Below are 9,958 nucleotides of genomic sequence, written 5' to 3' on the forward strand. Positions count from 1 at the left end.
GCTGAACTTATTTTATTCTTGAGCTATCCATGGCCAAAATGGCCCATTACCATCAATTTTGGAAAAATTTGGGCCAAAAACACTGTTTCGGAAATAATTAGGGAAGTACCACGTTTTTAAGTACTCGAGTTTGGTAAACTCGAGTACTATGTTTTTTGACTTCCACCGTGGCACGCTGACATGGCAGCCGAGTCAGAAATTTCAAACAGTACTCGAGCTTCCTGAGCTCGAGTACTGTTCAATGAGGTACCCGAGTTCACTAAACTCGGGTATTGATCTGTATTGGCGCCAATTGCTACTCGCAATTGGATTTAAAAAATTCAAAACAGTACTCGAGCTTGGGAAGCTCGAGTACCATTTAAAAATTTTTCACAGCTCCGGTTAAAATCATTTCTAAAACCTAAAACCAATTTAATTTCACTCACTTCTCACTCTCAAACCAGAACGCCCAAACCCTCTCCCTCTCCTTCACACATTCACACAAAGCCCAAACCCTCAAACCGGCGGTGGCAGAAAACCCGTTGCAGCGGAAGAGTGTTGTCGGCGGCGGAAGTATCTCTTCTGCTTTGGAAGCTCGAACGGCAAGTGGAGTTCTCGAAGCAAGTAGAGCTCTCTCGTCGGCGAAGTCTTGGGAACTCTACGGCAACGGCGGCGACGGCGGACCTTGCTCTCACTCAGGTCTCTCACTCAGGCTTTTGGTTGGGCTGCCAAAGATTCTTCTGGGCTTCTTTCCCCATTTCATTTCTCCAGAAGGTACTAGTGTAACATGTTATACTTGAATCCATTTTCTAATTTGTAGCAGTGGCATTAGCATTAGCATACATGCAATACCACCACAGCTTCGACTTTATTTTCTCAAACCCACTGCTCCGTGTGAGTGGCCAACGATTAATTTTTGATGGTTGGACCTCGTCACAAGGCTTTTGTGACGATGCTTTTTATTTTTATTTTATATTAGTGTCATAATTTTTCATCTCAATTTGAGATATTTCTCTCTTCTATCTAATTAAGCCATACATATAATAATTTTTATTTTGAACATAAAAAATACATTCATTAAAATGAAAATAAAGGGAGTACATTAAAAATCACATTTTTTTTAATAATTCAAAAATAAAAAAGAAGAGATTTGAAAAATAAAACAAAAACAAAAAAACAAAACAAAAAACAAAACCTGAGATTAGAATTTAGAAGAAAGGAAACCAAAAAAAAAAAAAAAAAAATACAAAGAGAAATGTTTTTGTCTTTTTCTTTTTTATAGGAAAACTAATAATATAAATTTGTACTAGTGTAACATGTTATAAGAAACCCTCGGAAATGTTGAATAAAAATGCATGTCTGAGATGGTTTGAGCTTAGGTAATAATCACATGATATTGATAATAGTAATGATGTCTTCGTTTCGGTTTTTTCATGTTTTTCTCTAATTGGTACTGATGTTTAGTTATGGCATTGGCATGACTTCAATTTGGGAAATTGGGTGACAATGAAATTTCGCATTTTGATTTCATGAGTTATTCTTTCTTCTTATAGTGTGCTAATGAATGCAAGGAACTTTGTCTAATCTTAACATATTTGAAAGTTTTCAGAGATTAGAATTTAGAAGAAAGGAAACCAAAAAAAAAAAAAAAAAAAAAACAAAGAGAAATGTTTTTGTCTTTTTCTTTTTTATAGGAAAACTAACACTTTATTAAGTAGCAAAAGATAATAAATCACGAGAAAGAGCTTGTTCCACAAAATAAGGATTCTCTTCCATCCAAACCACATAATCAACTATGACAATAGCATATTTAGCTAAAAGATGAGCTGGTCTATTTTCTTTCCTACATACATGAGAAAACCTTACATATCGGACCTCCTGACAAGAGTCTAAAATACCATACACAATAGGAGCTACCATGGCAGGAGGTGGAGATAGTCTAGCAAGAGCATGATAGACATTTAAAGAGTCTCCTTCTAAGATAAATTCATGTAATTGCACATCCTTTGCAAATTGAAGCCCAACTTCAAAAGCTTTTGCCTCAATTTCCACAAGACCAAGCGGAGCTTTTACCTTCTTGCTCATTGCAGCCACCACCAAACTAGTTTCGTCCCTAATAATAACTCCAATTCCTGATTCCTTCTATGCCGAAAAGACCGCTCCATCAACATTAACCTTGTATAAACTTCCTTTAGGTGGAGACTAACTTTCAATCAACATCTGTCCTGGTTTATCAGGAGGTGATATTGCAGCTTTGTATTCTTGTAGAATAACTCTCGCCCCATGCACCAATTCCAGTTCAGATTTCTTTTTTCCCCCATTTTGAACTTCATTCCGATTACACCAGATGCTCCATGCAACAGTGACCATTAATTCAATATTATCTTGATCCCAATCATCAACCATCATCAATTTCCAAAGCAAGTCCATGAAAGTATGAAATAAACCCTTAAAGCCAAGTTGAAACAGTCCAGAACATGTCCAAATTTTCTAGGCTCTCGGACAAGACCAAAACACATGTCCTGTTGTTTTCGAGCCTAAGTTGCATTTTGCACACAAATCTTGAATTAATACCTGTCTACGCTTCAAATTGTATTTGGTAGGTACAATGTCACGACATGCCCTCCATAAAAAATGATGAACTTTATAAGGTACTTGAATTTTCCAAATCCGTTTCCAAAATCTTCTCAAATTGCTATCATCTGAACTTGAACCCGAATATAAGGTTATTGCTAACTCCAAGGCTACCTTGTATGCACTTTTGACATTAAAAAAACCATTAGGAGATTCTGCCCATATCAATTTATCAGCAGGCAGTCGCGAGCTCAAGAGAATACTCTTAATACCTTCAGCCTCAACAGGCAAAAAAACTTGATCAAGCAGCTCTGACTTCCAACAAATATTTGTTGTATCAATCAGTTCAGAAACATGAAGGTTTGTAAAGGCATCGATTCTTGGAGAAACCACCTTGCAAGTTGAAGAATTTAGTACCCACTTATCCTCCTACACTTGAATATTAGATCCATTTCCCACATGCCATCTCATCCCCTGTTTAACTACTTTTTGGGTAGCCATCATACTTCTCCAAACATTGGAAGGCTTGTTACCAATAGATGCATGAACAAAATCACAATTTGGAAAGTATCTTGCTTTAAACGCCTGATATACCAATGAATTTTGACCAACCTACAACCTCCATAACTGTTTAGCAAGAAGAGCCAAATTAAAGGTTTCAATTGTTTAAAACCCATACCACCCTTAGATTTAGGCATGCAAAGTTTCTCCCAACTCAATCAAGCCAACTTTTTTTCATTATCTTTTTTACCCCACCAAAAATTCCTGATCATACTTGTCAATCCATCACAAAGAGTATCCGAAATCTTATAACAACTCATAGAGTAAGTCGGGATTGCTTAAGCCACAGCTGAAATCAAAATTTCCTTCTCGGCTTTTGATAACAATTTTTCTTTCCATTCCTCGAAATTTTTAGTAGTTTTCTCCTTAATATCATTAAAAGTACAACGTTTGTTTTTAACCACAAGAGATGGTAAGCCAAGATATTTCTCATGTTGTCTAATTACCTGTGCCCCAAACCTGTTTTTAATTTCCTCCTTAACTTCTAGATCTATGTTAGAGCTAAAAAAAAATGATGTCTTTGCTCTGTTCAGTTGTTGACTTGAAGAAGCCTCATAGACTTGAAAGATCCGTTGTAGAGAATCACATTCTTCCAAAGATGCTTTGCAGAAAATTAAATTATCATCTGCAAAAAATAAATGTGATAACTTTGGCCCCCCTCTACAAACAGCCACTCCCTCCATTGAACCTTCATTGACAGCCTTTTTTATCATAACTGATAACCCTTCAGCACATAAAAGAAAAAGATAGGGAAAGAGCGGATCACCTTGGCGTAAACCCCAAGAAGGAACAATGTGGTCATGAGGTTTCCCATTAATCCTAATGGAGTAGGTAACTGTAAAGAGGCACTGCAGCAAAAGACTTCTCCATTTAGCATCAAATCCCAATTTATCCATAATTTTATCAAGGCAACTTCATTCAAATCTATCATAAGCTTTGCTCATATCAAGCTTAAATATCATCTCGCCCTTCTTGCTTGCTTTCTTCTGATTAATGTGATGCATAGTCTCAAAAGCAACCAACACATTATTAGTAATTAATCTACCATATACAAAAGCACTTTGAGTATTACTAATAATGGATGGTAAAACTTTCTGAAGTCTATTAGCAATAGTCTTAGAAGTAACTTTATACACCACATTACAAAGACTAATAGGACGGTAATCAGTAATTCTTTGTTGGTTCCTTAACTTTTGGAAATAAGACAATGTGAGTATCATTGAAATTCGGAGGAGATATACCTGAGTAAGAAAGTCAAGAACTATTTTGGTAACCACATTACCAATAATTGGCCAAAAGTGTTGAAAGAACAAGGGATGCATACCATCTGGACCTGGAGATTTTAAGGGATACATCTAATTCAAAGTTGTCTTCATCTCTGAACCATTGAATTCTCTAGTCAACATGTTCATCTCATGTGAAGCTTTAGGCTCCACTGCATTTATTAATTCTGAGAAATCTGATGGGTTAGAAGAAGAAAATAGATGTGTATAATAATCCGCAATGGTCTCCTCAACTTTCTCCATATCCTCTTGCCAACACTCATTAGAATCCATCAGTCCAAAACTTTTGAAACCTGGCCGAAGCTTTTGAATGAAAATATTTGCTATTTCTATCCCTAGATTGAAACCAATTAATCCTAGATCGTTGCAGCCACATCACATCCTCCTTATCTAGCCAACTATTCAATTCAGCTCTAGTATTCCTTAAATTAGAAATAATACTAGGAGACGTCAGTTGGACCTCCAACCATGCCAAATGCTTTTGTAGAGTGCCAATCTATCTATCTACATGTCCAAATTCCAATTTATTCCAAACATGCAGACTTGATCTACACATTTCCAAACTCTTAGAAAAAGGAAATTCAGATTTTGCAAAAAGACCATCAACCCAAGCACGATTAACTACCCCTTCACATCTAGGATCTTTTAACCACATAGACTTAAACCTGAATATTCGAACAATCCTATGTTTTTTAGCTTTTCTAAATAAATGTAAAGATAGAGGACAATGATCAGAAATAGAGGAAGATAAATGGTAAAGCTTAGCCGAAGGAAATTTAACCATCCAATCCTCTGTAGCCAAAGCACGGTCTAATTGTTCTCGGATTTGAGTACCATCATTTTTCTGGTATAACCATGTCAATTTAGGACCAACGAAACCTACATCTCAAAACCCACACCAATCAATAGTCTCAGAAAATCTAGCCATCTGGAAAGTAGGTCTACACCCTCCACCCTCCTTTTCTGATAAACCAACAAGCTCATTAAAGTCACCAATAGCCATCCATGGCAACTGAGAAACACATCTCAAAATGCTGACAACAAAATGTGGCCTCCCTACATTGAAAAAAAATCTTCATTGACATTATGGTGGATGAACAACAAAAGGGGAATATGGAACATGGTATTTTTAAGGCTCCAACTTGGCTATCAATTACGAATGCCCTAAATGAGCAAACGGGGAAGAGTTTGAGCCCTAAGTAGGTGATTCGAAAGCATAATAGGCTTTGGCAAAGACAGAGAAAATGGAGCTAGCTTTTGAGCCATAGTGGGTTGGGGTGGGATGAGACAACCTAAATGGTTACTTCTTCTGAGGAGGTGTGGGTGCATGTGGCTGCGGTATATTATATTTACTGCCCTAATTCTTGGTAAATTGTTTGTAATTTTCTATTTTGTATTAGTATGATTTTGATGTACATCTTATCATTTCAGGCTGATCCTAAAGCAAATGCATTACGGAAGAGTGGATGTCCTAACTATGACAAACTACGGCAGTTGTTTGCCCTTAATGCTGCAATCGGTGCCGTTCAAATTTCATCAAACACATCAACCCCTGATAGTGATGAAGAGCGTGCCCTAGAGGAGGAAATTGCCAGTTGGGTAGCGATGATTGCTACAATCCTGACATGGAGGGCATAACCCAAGATGATCCCTTGGCTACGGAGCAAATCCAATGTGCAGACAAACATCCCATTGAAGAGCCTACTGGAAATGGGAAGAAGGTTGCCAAGAAAGCGGATAGGGCTAGTGACAAGACCATTGCTCTTCAAGAGTACACTGCGTTGGCAAAGGAACGGTTTAACAAGAAAAAGGGCAAGTCTATGGGTAGCTCCGAGCATGTTGCACAATCTACTTGTGGTGGTGATCCTTGCTTCCTTGGGAGGGCTTTAGAGGTGCTGAACTAGTATGATGATCTTGATGATGACACCTATATTAACATCTCCGAGGTTCTCCAAAAACAAGAATACTTGAAACATTCTATACAAACAGTCTATAAAATCAATGACCAATACAATCTATACAAGCATGAATAAAACAATCCAAATCCATAGTAATAGGTTTCCCAATCAAATTAGGCTTACATAAATAGAGAGCCATACGATTATTATAATGTTTTCTCTAACTAAAAACTTCTTAATAAATATAAATAACTGCTATCTTCGTCTACTAGCTTTTCTATCCAAAAATCAAATTCAGAAAAACTCTATACCAGATAGCAATAATATGACGCAACAAAACAATGTCAATTATGTTACTTAGTGTGCGTTTGAATACCGCTTATTTTGTTGAAAACTGAAAACAATAAAAAAATATATTTCGGTTACTGTTCATTAATGAAATCACCATTTTTGGCTTGTTTGCACTATTCATGTCCCATGAACAATGCAAGAGGTGCCAGACTTTAAAAAAAAAAAAAAAAAAAAGGCCCAAAAATGCAAATGCGCTGGCCGTGGACACAATCCAAACGGGGCTTTAGTCTATGTCACATAGCCACTTAGTCCCACTTGAAAAGGGATGTAACCATCCATTGTAAAAGATGCCATAGCTTACAACAAAGAAGCAATGCAATTTGGATGCTCCATGGGAATGACATTACCATAAAGCTTGTCCTACAGAGGTAGTAAACAAGATTAGCACACACCAGTTGTTGTGTAACAGTACTCAATAGTTGAAGTCACTAGATCCAAATTCTGCATATTAAAAAATTTCCATGTTAAAGTCTATACAATCTAGAAGAAGAAAATAAATGTAATCCTTGAAAACCCAAATTGCAATTTATTAAGATTTTGCTCATAGATGAACATTATAGAATAATCATTCAAGAAATTCTCAGTGCTCAGTGCTCAGTGCTTGAGGACCTCTTTGGTTGTTTTACATTTCATCCTCCATTCCTTAATTAGTGATCCTCCAATCCAAACCTCCTAGTAGCCACAACCATGCCATTATCAAACCCAATCACAATTGACCTACCAGTACACCTTGACCCCAGAACTCATGTGATTTCTCTAATGACAAGCTTACCAATGTTTAGCAGATTACTCGAATGCAGGGCTTCAATTTTCCCAAACATACTACTTAATCAACTAGATACAGTCTTAAGCTATCTCAAACCAGATCGAAACAGAGAAGGGGAGACAGAGAGACGGAGCGAATAGTGTTAGAGAAAAATACCTGGTTTGTTGTAGGCGTGCATTGATGTGGGCTGCGTCGATGTGGGAGGCAAGAGGCGAGAGGCGAGATGTGAGTGCAAAACATGGTGACTTAGTGGGAGAAGTAAAGAAGAAGATGGGCTTCCACAGTGACTCAGTGGGAGAAGTAAAGCATAAGAAGATTTTTTGTTAATGAGACGTGGGTAGCAACAGTAGGCAACACTGGGTAGTGTCAGCGGGTGGGGTCCACGGTTTTGGCAAAAAGTTGTAGAGATATGTGGCTGAGTTATGAGTCCAAATAGGTGTTTTGCAGTTTTTGAGTGAAGGTGAGGTTTGAGTAGTGAGTTATGAGTTCTGGGTTTAAGTTATGAGTTTTGAAACTGAAAAGTCTATTCTTGAGTCATGCATCACCAAAATCAAGAAAAGAATACCCCCTATCCAGTTTACAAGGTATTATACAAGATGTTAAGTACATGCGTAAACAAATATGTGACTATGTCTTTCATCAATGCAGTTGCTCACGCTCACGCTCACGCTTTTGCCAAAAAAGCAATTGAAGTAGTTGATTTCACTGTGTACATAGAATCAGCCCACGAGAACTTTGAATGTTTTCTTGCTGCTAATGCAATTTAGTCTTTCAGTAATAAAATTTAATTCTTGATTCTAAAAAAAAAAAAAAAATATATATATATATATATAAAACTATACTTTCTTCTTTCCTTTTTTGTTAGGGTTAAAATTTTACACGAACTGAACTCATGTGATTTCTCTAATGACAAGCTTACCAATGTTTAGTAGATTACTCGAATGCAGGGCTTCAATTTTCCCAAACATACTACTTAATCAACTAGATACAGTCTTAAGCTATCTCAAACCAGATCGAAACAAAGAAGGGGAGACAGAGAGATGGAGCGAATAGTGTTAGAGAAAAATACCTGGTTTGTTGTAGGCGCACATTGATGTGGGCTGCGTCGATGTGAGAGGCAAGAGGCGAGAGGCAAGATGTGAGTGCAGAACATGGTGACTCAGTGGGAGAAGTAAAGAAGATGGGCTTCCACAGTGACTCAATGGGAGAAATAAAGCAGAAGAAGATTTTTTGTTAATGAGACGTGGGTAGCAATAGTAGGCAACACTGGGTAGTGTCAGCAGGTGGGGTCCACAGTTTTGGCAAAAAGTTGTAGAGATATGTGGCTGAGTTATGAGTCCAAATAGGTGTTTTGTAGTTTTTGAGTGAATGTGAGGTTTGAGTAGTGAGTTATAAGTTTTGGGTTTAAGTTATGAGTTTTGAAAACTAAGTTATGAAAACTAAGCTATCTTTAAACCAAATGGACCCTTACATTCTAAAAATAACAAAGTCTATTCTTAAGTCATGCATCACCAAAATCAAGAAAAGAATACCCCCTATCTAGTTTACGAGGTATTATACAAGATGTTAAGTACATGCGTAAACAAATATGCGACTATGTCTTTCATCAGTGCAGTTGCTCACGCTCACGCTTTTGCCAAAAAAGCAATTGAAGTAGTTGATTTCACTGTGTAAATAGAATCAGCCCACGAGAACTTCGAATGTTTTCTTGCTGCTAATGCAATTTAGTCTTTCAGTAATAAAATTTAATTCTTGATTCTAAAAAAAAAAAAAGAAAACCAAAAACAAAAAAAAGAATAATTATGTTGATTCTCATGTGACTAACCCTAACCCCATTGGTTATACTTTCCCAAAATTCCCACAACACTTGTCCCACATTAAAAAGTGACAGTCACTGTGGAATCAAGATAGGGAATTGGTGAATAGTACAATTCTATTTTGTTGGAGATGACACTGTCGGAAATTTGACCACAACAATTTTTCAAGTCTTTCAAAGCATCCTCCTGTAGTTTGATGGAACAAATATATTTTAAAAGAAAACCAAATTCGCATTGTTTATATGTTTTCTTGAATTTCATCAAAACGAAGCTAGCTGCTTATTTTTTATTTTATTGACCGCAGCACAAAATTACAAGGAATTGCCTACATCTTTGTTAGTATGATTATTCCATTGGGGATTTCATACAATAAAACAAACATTTAAAAGAATTAAATGGTGGATTTTCTTTGCTTCCACCTCAATATTACAAGTTACAACTGTTTCTACAACACCAATGAAAGAATTCACTCTTTTTTTTTTTTTTTTTTTTTTTAGCTTCCCAAGCTCGAGTACTGTTTTGAATTTTTTTAAAGCGCAATTGGCGCCAATACAGATCAATACCCGAGTTTAGTGAACTCGGGTACCTCATTGAACAGTACTCGAGCTCAGGAAGCTCGAGTACTGTTTGAAATTTCTGACTCGGCTGCCATGTCAGCGTGCCACGGTGGAAGTCAAAAAACATAGTACTCGAGTTTACCAAACTCGAGTACTTAAAAACGTGGTACTT

Source organism: Quercus suber, unplaced genomic scaffold (assembly GCF_002906115.3).
Source record: "Quercus suber isolate HL8 unplaced genomic scaffold, Cork oak 2.0 scaffold_429, whole genome shotgun sequence".
Taxonomy (NCBI): domain Eukaryota; kingdom Viridiplantae; phylum Streptophyta; class Magnoliopsida; order Fagales; family Fagaceae; genus Quercus; species Quercus suber.